Below are 16,525 nucleotides of genomic sequence, written 5' to 3'. Positions count from 1 at the left end.
GGGAGCAGAAGGGAAAGCAGCAGGAGGGAGGGAAAGGGAGAGGAGGGGAGAAACTTGGCAAAATAGAAAGTGTTAAAAATGGACAACCTAAACTTTATACAATATTCTAATATTCAAAAAAGTGGGCTACAAAATGATTTTCTTGGCTACTGGAGGCAACATGGCGGAAAGAAGGACTGCAGCATTATAAATAGAGGAACAGCGTGGTCCCCTCCACAGAAAAAATTCTGCCAGCCTCCCCTTCAGTGCCCATTTGGAACAGGCACTCTGAATATGGATCGCTGCTCAGGCACTTACTTGCTCCACAAAGTTGTATTTTGTATATTATTAGCAGTTTTTAATGAATATGAGGAACTCCTGCCTATAATTTTGGAGGTCAGCTGGAAGAAAATCTTTGCCAATCTGTTTTAGTGGTGCTGTTTGAGGAAGGAATGTTGGCCAGGACATTGGGAGAATTCCCCTGGTCTTCTCCAAATAGCTGCATAGGGCCACGGTTTAACATCTCATCTGAACGATGGAATTTCGGACACACCCTCAGTACTCCACTGAAGTGCCAGCTGGGATTATGTGCCTAAGTCTCTGGAGTGGGACTTGAACCTACAACCTTCTGACTCAGAAATGAGAGCGCTACCACTGAGCCAAGCTGATGCAAAACAAATATACAATGTAATATGAATAACAGAGACGAGGAAATTTGTATGTTAAAATACCAAGGTATAGAATGTGCTGAAGGGGAAAGGTACTATAAGGCAGGTAAAAGTGTCACAATGTGGGTAAGAGAGTCACTGGATCCTTGGAAAGAACTGATTTGGGGCCTTGACTAATAGAAACTCATCAGTGAATCATAGAATCGGAGAATCATACAGCATTGAAGGAGGCCATTCATCCCATCATGCCCGTGCTGGCTCTTTGAAAGAGCTGTCCATTTAGTCCCACTCCCCTGCTCTTTCCCCATAGCCCTGACATTTTCCCCTTTTCAAGTACATATCAAAATCCCTTTTGAACGTTACTATTGAATCTATTTCCACTACCCTTTCAGGCAGTGCATTCGAGATCATAACAACTCGATGCATAAAAAAAATTCTCCTCATCTCTCCCCTTTGGTTCTTTTGCCAATTATCTTAAATCTGTGTCCTCTGCTTACCAACCCTTCTGGCAGTGGAAACAGTTTCTCCATATTTCTCCCATTAATCTTCTCTGCTCTAAGGAGAACAACCCCATCTTAGAATAATAGAATCATAGAATCGCCATTCAGCCCATCGAGCCTGTGCTGGCTCTTTGTAAGAGCAATCCAGTTAGTCTCATTCCCCCGCTCTTTCCCTGTAACCCTGCAAATTTTTTCTCTTCAAATATTTATCCAATTCCTTTTTGAAATCTGCATCCACCACCCTTCCAGGCAGTGCATTCCAGATCATAAGAACCTAAGAACATAAGAAATAGGAGCAGGAGTAGGCCAATCAGCCCCTCGAGCCTGCTCCGCCATTCAATAAGATCATGGCTGATCTGATCCTAACCTCAAATTTAAATTCATGTCCAATTTCCTGCCCGCTTCCCGTAACCCCTAACTACTCGCTGCATGAAAAAGTTTTTCCTCATGTCGCCTTTGGTTCTTTTGCCAATCACCTTAAATCTGTGTCCTCTGGTTCTCAACCCTTCGGCCAATGGGAACAGTTTCTCTTTACTTAGTTTATCTAAATCCTTCATGATTTTGAACACTTCTATCAAATCTCCTCTCAACCTTCTTTGCTCGAAGGAGAACAACCCCAGCTTCTCCAGTCTATCCATATATCTGAAGTCCCCCATCCCTGAAACCATTCTAGTAAGTCTTTTCTGCACCTTCTCTCAGGCCTTCACATCCTTCCTAAAACGCGGTGCCCAGAATTGGACATAATACTCCAGTTGTGGCCGAACTAGTGTTTTATAAAGGTTCAACATAACTTCCTTGCTTTTGTACTCTATGCTTCTATTTAAAGCCCAGGATCCTGAATGTTTTCTCAACCTGTCCTGCCACGTTCAAAGATTTGTGTATATATACCCCCGATCTCTCTGTTCCTGCACCCCCTTTAGAATTGTACCCTTTAGTTTATATTGCCTCTCCTCGTTATTCCTGCGAAAATGTACCACTTCGCACTTCTCTGCATTAAATTTCATCTGCCGTGTATCCGCCCATTCCACGAGCCTGTCTGTGTCCTGTTGAAGTTTTTTACTATCCTCCTCACTTAAAAATATTATCCTCTCTCATTAAAAAAAAAACTCTTGTTTACAGGGTCTAAAATGAATACTTATAGACTATAAAAATGTATTCCTGGATGAAAAGGCAGTCAAGTCATCTGGAGGCAGGCCGGAGTCTCCCTACTTAAAAGATGCTCTGCTCACATGTTGGGTTGGCAGTCAACCTGCATCCCAGTGGCAGAAGCTGATCCCAGAATGACAATGTGATTGGAGCTCTGTACCAAAACTTCCAACTCACAAATGAAATCTGCTCATTAACTTCCTCTCTAGGGAAAAAAGTCTCCTTCCAGGATTCCTCCCAACAAGAGAAAACATTTTACAATCTCTATTGCAAGGGAGAAGATTAATAGCACCCATAAGTGTTCACCCACTGTTTACTACACTTCCAAGCTTCTCTAGTCTCTCCACATAACTGAAGTTCTTCATCTCTAATGCGTCAATACAAAATGCAAGTAGGTAATTATTGACTATAGTTATGGACTTCCCATACTGGAGCAGAGGACAGACAAAGAGATGTCTTTTTTTAAACTGATCTGCGAGGCCTGTTAAAAATCCAGAACATCAATCAGCCAGATATTAATTTGGAAAACAGAAGAGAAAAACTAATGAGCATCCCATGTTCCTGGAGCTAGTGTTGGGTTGCTTCCTTACTCAGAGTGCTGAGCATCATGTGTGGTCATAGAATCATAGAGATTTACGGCAGAGAAGGAGGCCATTCGGCCCATCGTGTCTGCGCCAGCTGAAAAAGAGCTATCCAGCTTAATCCCACTTTCCAGCTCTTGGTCCGTAGCCTTGTAGATTACGGCACTTCAAGCGCACATCCAGGTACTTTTTAAATGTGTTGAGGGCTTCTGTCTCTACCATTCTTTTAGGCAGTGAGTTCCAGACCCCCACCACTCTCGGGTGAAAAAAATTGTCCTCAAGTCTGTTTCCATGTTGTAAACTTCTATGATTCTATAGGCAATTGGGACTAGCTTAGTGGTATAAACTGGACGACATGGACATGTTGGGCCGAAGGGCCTGTTTCCATGTTGTAAACTTCTATGATTCTATAAGCCCCCTCTGATCCTTCCACCAATTACTTTAAATCTATGCCTCCTGGATATTGACCTCTCTGCTAAGGGAAATAGGTCCTTCCTATCCACTCTATCTAAGCCCCTCATAATTTTATACACCTCAATTAAATCTCCCCTCAGCCTCCTTTGTTCCAAAGAAAACAACCTCAGTCTATCCAATCTTTCCTCATAGCTAAAATTCTCCAGTCCTGGCAACATCATTGTAAAACTCCTCTGTACACTATCGAGTGCAATCACATCTTTTCTGTAATGTGGAGAACAGAACTGAACACAGTACTCAAGTTGTGGCCTAACTAGTGTTTTATACAGTTCTAGCATAACCTCCCTGCTCTTATATTCTACGCCTCAGCTAATAGAGGAAAGTATTGGGCCCCAGCTATTCACAAGCTATGTCAATGATTTGGATGAGGGGACCAAATGTACTATTTCCAAGTTTGCTAATGACACAAAACCAGGTGGGATTGTGAGTTGTGAGGGGGATGCAAAGAGGCTTCAAGGGGATATAGAAAGGGTGGTCAAGAACATGACAGATGGAATATAATGTGGAAAAATGTGAACTTATCCACTTTAGTAGGAAAAACAGAAATGCAGAGTATTTTTTAAATGATGAGAGATTGGGAAATGTTGATGTTCAAAGGAACCTAGGTGTCCTTGTACATGAGTCACTGAAAGCTAACATGCAGGTGCAGCAAGCAATTAGGAAGGCAAATGGTATGTTGGCCTTTATTACAAGAGGATTTGAGTACAGGAATAAAGATGTCTTACTGCAATTATATAGGGCCTTGGTGAGACCACCCCTGGAGTATTGTGTACAATTTTGGTCTCCTTACCTAAGAAAAGATATACTTGCCATAGAGGGGGTGCAACCAAGATTCACCAGACTGATTCCTGGGATGGCGGGATTGTTATGTGAGGAGAGCTTGAGTAGACTAGGCCTGTATTCTCTAGAGTTTAGGAGAATGAGAGGTGATCTTATTGAAACAGAAGCCAGAAATTCCGAGTGAATGATCCATCTCGGCCTCCTCCCGATATCCCCACCATCACAGAAGCCAGTCTTCAGCCAATTCGATTCACTTCTTGTGATATCAAGAAACGACTGAGTGCACTGAACACAACAAAGGCTATGGGCCCCGACAACATCCCGGCTGCAGTGCTTAAGACTTGTGCTCCACAACTTGCCGTGCCTCTAGCCAAACTGTTCCAGTACAGCTACAACACCCAGGTGTGTCCTGTCCAAAAAAAACAGGACAAATCCAATTCGACCAATTACCGCCCCATCAGTCTACTCTCAATCATCAGCAAAGTGATGGAAGGTGTCGTTGACAGTGCTATCAAGCGGCACTTACTCACCAATAACCTGCTCGGCTCCAGACCTCATTACAGCCTTAGTCCAAACATGAAAAAAAGAGCTGAACTCCAGAGGTGAGGTGAGAGTGACTGCCCTTGACAACAAGGCAGCATTTGACCAAGCCTGGCACCAAGGAGTCCTAGTAAAATTGAAGTCAATGTGAATCAGAGGGAAAACTTTCCAGTGGCTGGAGTCATACCTAGCACAAAGGAAGATGGTAGTGGTTGTTGGAGGCCAATCATCTCAGCCCCAGGACATTGCTGCAGCAGTTCCTCAGTGCAGTGTCCTAGGCCCAACCATCTTCAGCTGCTTCATCAATGACCTTCCCTCCATCATAAGGTCAGAAATGGGGATGTTCGCTGACGATTGTAGTGTTCAGTTCCATTTGCCACCCCTCAGATAATGAAGCAGTGTGTGCCCGCATGCAGCAAGACCTGGACAACATCCAGACTTGGGCTGATAAGTGGCAAGTAACATTCGAGCCAGACAAGTGCCAGGCAATGACCATCTCCAACAAGGGAGAGTCCAACCACCTCCCCTTGACATTCAACGGCATTACCATCACCGAATCCTCCACCATCAACATCCTGGGGTCACCTTTGACCAGAAACTTAACTGGACCAGCCATATAAATACTGTGGCTGCAAGAGCAGGTCAGAGGCTGGGTATTCTGTGGCAAGTGACTCACCTCCTGACTCCCCAAAGACTTTCCACCATCTACAAGGCATAAGTCAGGAGTGTGATGGAATACTCTCCATTTGCCTGGATGAGTGCAGCTCCAACAACACTCAAGAAGCTCGACACCGTGCAGGACAAAGCAGCCCACTTGATTGGCACCCCATCCACCACCCTAAACATTCACTCCCTTCACCACCGGCGCACCGAGGCTGCAGTGTGTACCATCCACAGGATGCACTGCAGCAACTCACCAAGCTTCTTCGACAGCACCTCCCAAACCCGCGACTTCTACCACCTAGAAGGACAAGGGCAGCAGGCACATGGGAACAACACCACCTGCACATTCCCCTCCAAGTCACACATCATCCCAACTTGGAAATATATCTCCGTTCCTTCATTGTCACTGGGTCAAAATCCTGGAACTCTCTACCTAACAGCACTGTGGGAGAATTTTCACCACACGGACTGCAGCGGTTCAAGAAGGCGGCTCACCGCCACCTTCCCAAGGGCAATTAGGGATGGGCAATAAATGCTGGCCTTGCCAATGACGCTCACATCCCATGAACGAATAAAAAGAAAGAAACATACAAAATTCTTACAGGACTCGACAGGGTAGATGCAGGGAGGATGTTTCCCCTGGCTGGATAGTCTGGAACCAGGGGTCACAGTCTCAGAATAAGGGTAGGCCATTTAGGACTGAGATGAGGAGAAATTTCTTCACTCAGATGATAGTGAATGTTTGGAATTCTCTACCCCAGAGGGCTGTGGAGGCTTATTCATTGAGTGCATTCAAAACAGAGGTTGATAGATTTCTAGATATTAAAGGCATCAAGGGATATGGGGATATTGCAGGAAAATGTCATTGAGGTAGAAGCTCAGCCATGATCTTCTTGTATGGCGGAGCAGGCTCGAGTGGACGGATGGCCTATTCCTGCTCCTATTTCTTATGTTCTTATGTTCTTATGTATCACGTATGCCTTCTTAATCACCATATCTATCTGTCCTGCTACCTTCAGTGATCTGTGCACATGCACTCCAAGGCCCCTCTGCTCCTCTACATTTCTCAGTATCCTACTTTGTATTGTGTATCCTCTTGCCTTGTTTGCCCTCCCCAAATGCATTACCTCACACTTCTCTGGATTGAATTCCATTTGCCACTTTTCTGCCCACCTGACCAGTCCATTGATATCTTCCTGCAGTCTACAGCTCTCTTCCCCACTACCCACCAGACGGCCAATTTTTGTCTCATCTGCAAACTTCCTAATCATGCCCCCTGGTTCTCCAGAATGCATTTTAAGAATTCTGTGCCCTCTATACCTTTTGCACTAATTCTATCCCAGTTAATATTATGGTTATTGAAATACCCTACTATCACTGCCCTAATGTTTTTGCAATTCTCAGAAATTTGCCTACATATTTGCTCCTCTATCTTCCTCTGACTGTTTGGGGGTCTATAGTACACTCCTAGCAGTGCGATTGCCCCTTTTTTGTTCTTCAGTTCAACCCATTATGCCTCAATGCCTGTTCAGAATTGAATCTGTAATAAAGAGATCCAAATGTTCAACCTGAAATAGGAAAGGATCAGCTGGGATCCAGTATTCAGAATCCTGTTAGAACTGAAATGCTCAGGAGAGTTTGCAAAAATGCAAGTGATATATAAATATTGGACTTTGTAAGGACAGACTTCAAGGGCGTGCAGCTTGAGTGTTAAAAAGTTAATTATATGACAATAACAGTTGTGAGAATTGCAGCAGAAGTATTAAAGGAAAATGTATTCTGGTTCAACTATCAAAAACTAAAAGGCAACAGAGTCCAACTTGGTTAAGTTTGCAGCAGGGTTATTAAATCACTCAAAGCACTATTCAAATCAGTATGAAATCATAGTTCCACATCAACCTTTACCCAGGAACAGGAAGAAAAGTCAAATACCAGACTGCAAATAACAAAAGATAATGGGTTATACAAAATTTAGATCCAATTAAAATAGACAAAGTACCTGGTCGAGACACCTTGGACCCATGAGTCTTAAAGGTTACATTTTTCATTTGTCTCTTATTTCCTTTGGGTTCCATCTACTTCCAATGCTTGTTTTGCTATTGTTGTGTTAACCTGTGCAGATGCCTATTACGAGCACTGTTGAAACAATTAAAGCTCAGCCTATTCTGTGTGAGTCAGGTGGAACAGGAGAAAGCAGAGCCAAGTTGAGGAGTGCAGGAGGAGAGTAGAATAGAGCTTGGCTAAGAACAGAACAACTCACTTGAAACAGCAGTGCAAAGAGGGAAAATTACACTGCCCAGCGGCTTCATTTAAAACACATCTCACATAATTTTAAAATCATTAAGCTCTCAGGAAGTGTTGGTCCTAAAAATCTCGGCCAAACCTCAAACATATAATGAAATCACTTAAATTGGTAAATCCATTTCATTATGCAAATAAATCTCTCCATCTTAGCTATCCCTGAGGTACAGGACCAACGGTTACCCACATGATAGTCCAGAATGAATGGATGGATAAGTGGTCAGATGGCAACGCACCTTTCACAACCCCAGGATGTCCCACAGTGCTTTGAAGCCAATGAAGTACTTTTGTGTAGTGTGGGAAATGTGGCAGCCAACTTCTGCACAGCAAGCTCCCATAAACAGCAATGAAATAAATGACCAGATCATCTATTTGCCAAGAAACCAAGAGAATTCCCCTGCTTTTCTTCAACGTAGTGCCATGGGATCTTTTTAAAAATTCATTCTTGGGATGTGGGCGTCGCTATCAAGGCCAGGATTTATTGCCCATCCCTAGTTCGCCTTGAGAAGGTGGTGGTCCTTAATCTTGAACCGCTGTAGTCCATGTGGTGAAGCTACTCCCACTGTGATATTAGGGAGAGAGTTCAATGATTTTGACTCAGCGACGATGAAGGAATGGCAACATATATCCAAGTCAGGATCGTGTGTAACTTGGAGGGGATGGTGTTTACAAATGCCTGCTGCCCTTATCCTTCAAGATGGTGGAGGTCGTGGGTTTGGGAGGTGCTGTCAAAGAAGCCTTAGTGAGTTGCTGCAGTGCATCCTGTAGATAGTACAAATTGCAGCTTCTGTGCACTGATGGTAGAAAGAATGGATGGGCTGCTGATCAAGTGGACTGCTTTGAGCTGGATGGTGTCAAGCTTCTTGAGCATTGTTGCAGCTGCACCCATCCAAGCAAGTGGAGAATATTCTATCACACTCCTGACTTGTGCCTTGTAGGTGTTGGAGAGACTTTGGGAGTCAGGAGGTGAGACACCCAGCCTCTGACCTGCTCTAGTAACTATGGTGTTTATGTGGCTGGTCTAGTTGAGTTTCTGGTCAATGGTGACTCCCAGGATATTGATGGTTGGAGATTCAGCAATGGTAATGCCATTGAATGTCAAGGGGAGGTGGTTGGACTCTCTCTTGTTGGAGATGGTCATTGTCTGGCACTTGTCTGGTGTGAATGTTACTTGCCACTTATCAGCCCAAGCCTGGATGTTGTCCAGGTCTTGCTGCATGTGGGCACGGACTGCTTCATTATCTGAGAAATTATGAATGGAGCTGAACACTGTGCAACCATCAGTGAACAGCCCTACACCTGACCTTAGGCTGTTAGGATGGTATTTGGCCGGGTTGCTTTTCGTGGATGGGACATATCTGGGCAATTTTCCACATTGTCGGGTAGATGCCTGTGTTGTAGCTGTACTGGAACAGGTTGGCTAGAAGCGGAGCTAGTTCTGGTGCACAAGTCTTCAGCACTACAGCCGGGATGTTGTTGGTACCTGTAGCCTTTGCTGTGTCCAGTGCACTCAGCCATTTCTTGACATCATGTGGAGTGAATTGAACAGGCTGAAGACTGGCATCTGTGATGGTGGGGATCTCAGCAGGAGGCCAAGATGGACCATCCACTCAACACTTCTGGCTGAAGATGGTTGCAAACACTTCAGCCTTGTCTTTTGCACTCACGTGCTGGACTCTGCCATCACTGAGGATCGGGATATTCACGAAGCATCCTCTTCCTGTTAGTTGTTTAATTGTCCACCACCATTCATGACTGGATGTGGCAGGATTGCAGAGCTTTGATCTGATCCGTTGGTTGTGGGATCGCTTAGCTCTGTCTGTAGCATGCTACTTCCGCTGTTTAGCATGCATGTAGTCCTGTGTTGTAGCTTCACCAGGTTGGCACCTCATTTTTAGGTATGCCTGGTGTTGTTCCTGGAATGCACTTCTACACTCCTCATTGAACCAGGATTGGTCGCCTGGCTTGTTTGTGATGGAGGAGTGAGGGATATGCCGGGCCATGAGGTTACAGATTGTGGTGGAATACAATTCTGCTGCTGCTGATGGCCCACAGCGCCTCATGGATGCCCAGTTTTGAGCTGCTAGATTTGTTTTTATTACATCCCATTTAGGTGATAGTGCCACACAACACGATGGATGGTGTCCTCAGTGTGAAGATGGATCTTGGTCTCCACAAGGACTGTGCAGTGGGCACTCCTACCAATACTGTCATGGACAGATACATCTGCGACAGGTAGATTGGTGAGGGCAAGGTTAAGTAGGTTATTCCCTCTTCTTGGTTCTCTCACTACCTGCCACAAGCCCAGTCTGGCAGTTATGTTCTTCAAGACTCGGCCAGCTCGGTCAGTGGTGGTTCTATTGAACCACTCTTGGTGATGGCCATTGAAGTCCCCCACCCAGAGTACATTCTGTGCCCTTGCTACCCTCAGTGCTTCCTCCAAGTGGGGTTCAATATGGAGAAGTACTGATTCATTGGCTGAGGGAGGGCAATGAGTGGTAATCAGCAGGTTTCCTTGCCCATGTTTGACCTGAAGCCATAAGAATTAATATGAACCAGAGTCAATGTAAGGACTCCCAGTGCAACCCCCACCCTGTATACCACTGCGCCCCCATTTCTGATGGGTCTGTCCTGACAGTGGGACAAGACATACCCAGGGATGGTGGTGTTGGTGTTTGGGACATTAGCTGATAGATATGATTCTGTGAGTATGACTATATCAGGCTGTTGCTTGACTAGTCTGTGATACAGCTCTCCCAACTTTGGCACCAGTTTCGAGATGTTAACGAGGAGGACTGTGCAAGGTCGACTGGGCTGGTTGTGCCTTCATCATGTCTGAATCCGATGCCTCTTTCAGAGCCATATGATCTGTCCAGTTTTATTCTTCTTATCCTTTCTCGTAGCGGCTTGATGCAACTGAGTGGCTTGCTAGGCCATTTCAGTGGAGAGTTAACAGTCAATCACGTTGGTGTGGGACTGGAATCACATATTGGCCAGGCTGGGTAAGGATGGCAAGTTTCCTTCCCTAAAGGACATTGATGAGTCAGTTAGATTTTTACGACAATCTGGCAGCTTCATGGCCACTTTTACTGATACCAGCTTTTTTTTTTATTCGTTCATGGGATGTGGGCGTCGCTGGCGAGGCTGGCATTTATTTCCCATCCCTAATTGCCCTTGAGAAGGTGGTGGTGAGATGCCTTCTTGAACCGCTGCAGTCCGTGTGGTGAAGGTTCTCCCACAGTGCTGTTAGGTAGGGAGTTCCAGGATTTTGACCCAGCGACGATGAAGGAACGGCGATATATTTCCAAGTCGGGATGGTGTGTGACTTGGAGGAGAACGTGCAGGTGGTGTTGTTCCCATGTACCTGCTGCCCTTGTCCTTCCAGGTGGTAGAGGTCGCGGGTTTGGGAGGTGCTGTCGAAGAAGCCTTGGCGAGTTGCTGCAGTGCATCCTGTGGATGGTGCACACTGCAGCCACAGTGCGCCGGTGGTGAAGGGAGTGAATGTTTAGGGTGGTGGATGGGGTGTCAATCAAGCGGGCTGCTTTGTCCTGGATGGTGTCGAGCTTCTTGAGTGTTGTTGGAGCTGCACTCATCCAGGCAAGTGGAGAGTATTCCATCAGACTCCAGACTTGTGCCTTGTAGATGGTGGAAAGGCTTTGGGGAGTCAGGAGGTGAGTCACTCGTCGCAGAATACCCAGCCTCTGACCTGCTCTTGTAGCCACAGTATTTATTCCAGATTTATTTAATTTTTTAAAAAACATTTGGTATGGTGTACACTGTGTGTATATAATTTGTTATTCTTGGTATGGAATACAGTGTGAACATAAAAAATAGAAGCAGCAGTAGACCATACGGCCCGTTGAGTCTGTTCCACCATTCAATGAGATCATGGCTGATCTGTAACCTAATTCCATATACCTGCCTTAGCTCTATATCCCTTAATACCTTTGGTTAACAAAAACCTATCAATCTCAGATTTAAAAATAACAATTGAGCTAGCATCAACTGCTGTTTGCAGAAGAAAGTTCCAAACTTTTACCACCCTTTGTGTGTAGAAGTGTTTCCTAACTTCACCCTTGAAAGTCCTGGCTCTAATTTTTAGGCTATGTTCCCTAGTCCTAGTCTCCCCAGCCAGTGGAAATAGTTTCCCTTAATATCTTGAAATCTTAGATCAAATCACCCCTTAATCTTCTCAATTCCAGGGAATACAACCCTAGCTTGTGTAATCTGTCCTCGTAATTTAACCCTTGGAGTCCAGGTATCATTCTAGTAAATCTACGCTGCACTCCCTCCAAGGTCAATATATTCTTCCTCAGGTGCGGTGCCCAGAACTGAACACAGTACTCCAGGTGTGGTCCAACCATGGCTTTGTAAATCTGCAGCATAACTTCTATCCCCTTATATTCTAGTCCTCTACATATAAAGGCCAGCACTCCATTAGCCTTTTTGAATATTTTCTGTACCTGTCCATGACATTTTAATGATCTATGTACATTGACCGTTAAGTCTCTTTGGACCTCCACTCTTTCAAGCTTTTCACCATTTAGAAAGTACTCTGATCTATCCTTTTTAGGTCCAAAGTGGATGACCTCATACTTGCCTACATTGAAATCCATTTGCCACAGATTTACCCATTCACTTAATCTATTATCTCCCTGTAATGTTATGCTTCCATTTACACTGCTTACAATGCTGCCTACCTTTGTGTCATGGGCAAACTTGGATATGTGGCTCTCTTTCCCGTCATCTAAGTCGTTAATAATGGGCAGGTACTCAAATTGGCAGGACGTGACTAGTGGTGTCCCACAGGGATCTGTGTTGTGGCCTCAACTATTCACTATGAATAGTTGAGGCCACAACACAGATCCCTGTGGGACACCACTAGTCACGTCCTGCCAATTTGAGTACCTGCCCATTATCTCTACTCTCTGTCTCCTGTCGCTCAGTCAATTTCCTAACCAGGTCAATAATTTGCCCTCAGTTCCATGAGGTTCAACTTTAGCTAGCAGTCTCTTATGATGGACTTTATCGAATGCCTTCTGGAAGTCCATATAAACAACATCCATAGACCTTCCCCTGTCCACTACCTTAGTCACCTCTTCAAAAAATTCAACCAGGTTCGTCAGGCATGACCTACACTTTACAAATCCATGCTGGCTCTCTCTGATCAGCTGGAAATTTTCAAGGTGTTCACTCACTCTATCCTTACTTACAGACTCTAGTAATTTCCCGACAACTGATGTTAGGCTAACTGGTCTATAATCCCCTGGTTTCCCTCTCTCACCTTTCTTAAATAGCGGAGTGACTTGTACAATTTTCCAATCTAAAGGAACGGTTCCTGAATCGAGAGAACTTTGGAAGATGTAAGATTATAGTAAGGGCTTCTGCAATGTTCTCACTTACTTCCTTTAAAACCCTGGGATGGAAACCATCTGGTCCTGGGGATTTGTCACTCTTCAGTGTCATTATTTTCTTCATTACTGTTACTTTGCTTACGTTAATTATGGTGAGTCCCCGTCCCTGATACAAAATTAGTTTCCTTGGCGTGTCCGGCGTGTATCCTTTTTCTGTACTGTAAATATTGATGCAAAGTAATTATTTAACATGTCCTCCATTTCCTGATTTCCATTTACAATATCACCATTATCAGTTTTTAAGGGGCCTACATTGCTCTTGGCCACCCACTTTTTCCTAATATAATTGTAAAAACTTTTTGTGCTGATTGTGTACTGTGTGTACATAATTTATTATGTTTGTTATGGAATACACTGTGTATATATAATTTGTTACGTTTGGTATGGTGCACACTGTGTGTATATATAATGGAACACTCTCACACCCAGGGCTCAATTTTAACATTGAAAAACGGGTGGGTTGGGGCATTGAAAATTGCCACCATTTCAGACCCGCCCCCAAGCCACCTCCGGTTTCCGGTTTTCACCAGGGCGGGATGAGGGGCGGGCGACTAACCCACTCCCAGGAGGCGGGTCGGGCCTTAAAACCTCTCAAGGAGGCTTCGGGCCTCCATTTTTCTGGACTTCCTGATTTCAACCCCGGGATTCCCGGGCATTCTGTTCTATGCCTCATGAAAGGAGGCATAAAGGCCCGAGATTAACAGGTAGGTGCCGTTCTGGCACAGCTTGTGGGCCCGGAGGAACAGGAGTGCTTCTCTCAGGCCCAACAAGCCTACCTGCACTGACCCCCCAATGATCGCGGACCGCCGATCGCGGACTCCCCACCACAGACCCCCCCCATCGCGGACCCCCGAATCCATGATCCTCCCCCCACCCCCCCCCCCACGCCAATCCTCCGATGCCCGACCCCGATCCTCCCTCTGACCCCTGATCCCGATCCTCCCCCCCCAGTCCGATCCTCCAATCCCCGACTCCGATCCGCCCCCGACCCCCAATCCTCCCCCTCACTACGATCCTCCGATCCCTGACTCCGATCTGCCCCCGCCCCCTTACCCCCGATCCTCCCCCCACTCCGATCCTCCAATCCCCGACTCCGATCTGCCCCCTGACCCCCGATCCTCCCCCTCACTACGACCCTCTGACCCCCGCTCCTCCCCCACTCTGTTCCTCTGACCCCCGCTCCTCCCCCACTCTGATCCTCTGACCCCCGATCCTTCCCCCCCCCCCACTCCGATCCTCCGATCCCCGACCCCGATCCACCCCTGACCCCCGACCCGGTCCTCCCCCCAATACGATCCTCCGACCCCCCCACTCCGATCCTTCCACCCCCGACCCTCGATCCTCCCCACCCCACTCCGATCCTCTGACCCCCTGACCCCTGATCCTCCCCCTCAATGATCACGGACCCCCGCAATGACCTCCGATCCCGACACCCACCCCGTGACTGACCCCCGACCAATCCCTCATGACTCACAACCCCTGTGCCAACCTATGCCCACCCATGCCCCATGCCCACCAATGCCCCTGTGCCCACCCAAGCCCCCATGCCCACCCTGCTCCCCCCATCCCATCTATACAAACAAAGTCTTACCTGAAGACTTACCTGAACACGTCCTCTCCCTGCCTGGTCTCCTGTCCGACTGAGACCAGCCTGTCAATCAGGCCAGTCATTTGGACGGGAAACCGCCAAAAAAAATAAAAGACGTCCTTACATCAAAATCATAAGGATGCCCTGGAAATCAGTACTAATGGGTTTCCCCACCTCAATTTGAACCACCCGCCCCCTTCCCGGCTCTGTTTTAAAATTGAGCCCCCAGTGTCAGTATTAACCATTCATAGTTGAGGTGAGAGGTACAGTGAGCTGCAGTATGAAGCTCCCTCTGCATCATCAATCCCATTCTTATTCGAGCATGCAGTCTTCAGCCCAATTGACCCTTGACTCCTCTCACCTTCCAAGATGGTTCCTTGCCAAGATTCTTGCACTTCCAGTTCCTGGGCACTCTATAGCACTGCTACTGGTGCAGGTGCCCATCCCTAATATGGCAATCTCCCAGTCCCTGAGATTCGGGGCAGTGTCATGGAAGGGACAAAGCAGTGGGCCGATGTTTCACCCCACTGCACTTCTGGTAGCACAACTTTATGCAACCGACTGGCGGAGCGCACTGGCCTCATTTCAATTTGGCAGATGAGCTGTGGGACACCAAACAGGTGTCCTATTGCAACTCGCCAGATTGAGGCCTCAAAATCAGGTCTGGGCGGCCGCCAGCAATTGTTTATTTGTTGCAAAACGCTCTGGGGTGTTTTGAGGACATGACAAAGGATATTTAAATGGAATATTTTTCTTTAGAAACCAGTCAGCACATGCTCCAGGTATAAAATCTGTGCTGATTCACTAAATTACTTTTTTAAAATCATGTTCATATTTTTGCTGACAATTTCTGTCAATTACAAAAGCAAATATATTGGGATATTGGTAAAAGTTTTCAGTTATCTATTCATAGTTAGATGGAGGAACATAATGGATTGCAGAATCTGAGAGTTTATTAAAGTACTGCTGACCAAGTAGCAATTATCTCTTGTGTGTTGGTTACAACAGGGAACCCCAAATTGCCCCATTATGCCAAAACTAAACAAGAGTTTAATAACTCTTGGCTGCTAGCAGTGGGATGCGTTGTCAGAAAGACACTTTGACATAAAGACAGATGAAGATTTCAGGTCCTGCTAACGTGGAATATTACATGCTTTCAGACGAGAACATTGCAAAAACATTTCATCCAACTAACCCTAAATCAAATGAGTTTCATTTATACTTATTGATTTTCTGAACATTACTTTTATAAATTAACGTTGAATCGATTTTTAAAAATGGATCACTCCGCTGTGAATTGGAACTGAAATAAGTTTAAAGAAAAATGAAAGATTCCTGCTGTGAACAGCAAGAGTTTGTCAATGTCTATTCTCACATCTGAGGATGGTGAGGAAGACTGAAAGAATAAACTTGTATTTGTATAGTGCCTAAGCGCGTCCCGAAATACTTCATAATCAATTTGATTTTTTCACCAGCAGTACGGGTTTCCCGAACGTCCTTACGATTTTGACATAAGGACATGTTTTTTTTTTGTTGTACTTTTCCCGACGGGCAGGCCAGCCTGGTTGACAGGCTGACCTCAGTCGGACGGGAGAAGAGGAAGGAAGCGGACATGAAAAGGTAAGTGTTAGATGGGGGCGAGGTCATCGGGGGGGGTCAGGGGTCATCGGGGGTTCAGTCATTGGTGGTCATCGGGGGAAGGTTGGGGATCATCCTGGGAGGGTCGGGGATCAGTCATCGGTGATCACCAGGGAGGGGGGGTTCAGTCATCAGGGGTTCATTGGGCGGGAGTCAGTTAACGGGGGTCATCAGGGGAGGGTTAGTCATCGGGGGGTCATTGGATGGGGGAGACAGTCATTGGGGGTCATCAGGGGACTGTTGGTGGTTACTG

This window comes from Heptranchias perlo, chromosome 4 (assembly GCF_035084215.1).
Source record: "Heptranchias perlo isolate sHepPer1 chromosome 4, sHepPer1.hap1, whole genome shotgun sequence".
NCBI lineage: Eukaryota > Metazoa > Chordata > Chondrichthyes > Hexanchiformes > Hexanchidae > Heptranchias > Heptranchias perlo.
The sequence above is the reverse complement of the archived record's forward strand: the minus strand, read 5'-3'. Positions refer to the sequence as shown.